This window comes from Nelumbo nucifera, chromosome 2, assembly GCF_055504915.1.
Source record: "Nelumbo nucifera cultivar China Antique chromosome 2, China Antique-T2T, whole genome shotgun sequence".
Taxonomy (NCBI): Eukaryota; Viridiplantae; Streptophyta; class Magnoliopsida; order Proteales; family Nelumbonaceae; genus Nelumbo; species Nelumbo nucifera.
This window is the reverse complement of record NC_142650.1, coordinates 102,717,665-102,719,240: the sequence shown is the minus strand read 5'-3', so window position 1 is coordinate 102,719,240 and position 1,576 is coordinate 102,717,665.

Genomic DNA, 1,576 nt, shown 5'->3' with positions numbered 1-1,576 from the left:
CTACATTTCCTACAATTCTCTTTAATTTTTCAATAATTTTCTACAATTTTTATAGAAAATTCTGCAAGTTCTTGCATTTTTTTGTTATACTAGTTGACTCGACCCATGTGGTAACAAAGAGAAGGGACAAAACTTTACCTTTGTTTAGGTTGTGTTTGGTTTGAAAGAAGAAGTAAAGAAACAAAAGTTTACATGTCTTTTCTCTTCCTTTCCCTACCTTTTCTATCAATCCAAATACAACATTAAACTAGAATTTTCAGGCTTGAAGGTTGACTCAACCTGCATTCCCATGTGGCAGTAATATGAGTGGGTTAGGGTGAGATATGACACACTAACATGTAATTAATATGGATGGCAAGTGGATGTGGGTCACTAATTGGTGGATTATCAGTTAACCCATACCTGACCCAACCCATTCCCATTTGCCACCCCTATTACTCATGCATTTTTCTAGTTGAAGTGACTTTTACGGGTGGGTACAAACCAAGCTTTACATGAGTAATTCGAGTTCAACTCATGAAAAGCTTGATTGGGCTAGGTCTAAACCGAGCTTTGAGCCAAGTTCTATCCCAACATATAGGTTCATTCGTTAATTGACTATTCTCAAACACAATGAAGCTCTTAAGAATAATTGAGTTTATATTATATATAATGTTTTAAATTTTTATATATATAATCGTAGATAATTTCTTATATGTATAATAAGAAATAATTATTTATATACAAAATTTTTAATATATATATATAATTTTTTTTTGTTCATTGTCAAGCTCGAATATATGAACTTTTGAGTTGAGCCAAATTTGATCTCATGTTTCTAATTCGAATTACGCTCAAGCCCAAACTTGAGCCTCAGATTTTTCCCCTAGTGGATTTCATATATAATGTCACAATACATAGTTTTCACCCATTTATATTAATGGCAAATTTCTTAAAGTACCATTATGGTTTAGGAAATTGACTAACTATACCCTTACTGTTTAAGTATTGTCTTAAAATACCCTTAAGTTTTCTGACAAATGTCTAAAACCTCCTTTGCCATTAGCTTTCCATTACACTCTATTCACATATGACATCACGTAACTGATATATTTTTTAAAATTCCTAAAATACCCTTTTAGGGTTCCACTCCATTTCAGTCTTCATCTTCCTCTCCGTCTCCATCTCTATCTCTATTTCTTTCTTTGACTCTATCTCCATCTTCGTCCTTAATTCCGACTCTGCCTCTGGTGAATCAGTATCCTTGAAAATTAAATTTGACTGAGATCAAGGAGGATTGGTGAAGGCAATCAAGGACAAACCACATGTTCCCAAAATCTCACCCCTTAAAACAACAAGCATTCAAGTGAAAAGACTCCATTTAAGCGTAACTGCGTAAACACTGTGTGCCACCAATAATGGTTTTTTTATCTTGAATCTGAAGACTGCCTTGGTGTGGCCTAGCTTGACTCTTAAACACTGTGTGCCATCAGTGCAACTGCGTGATCTAAGAAAAAAAAGTGGATTGGTGTATATAGAAGCGGGACTCTCAAAGAACCATTCAACCTACAAGCTTAAGCTGTTAGGTGAGGCCCTT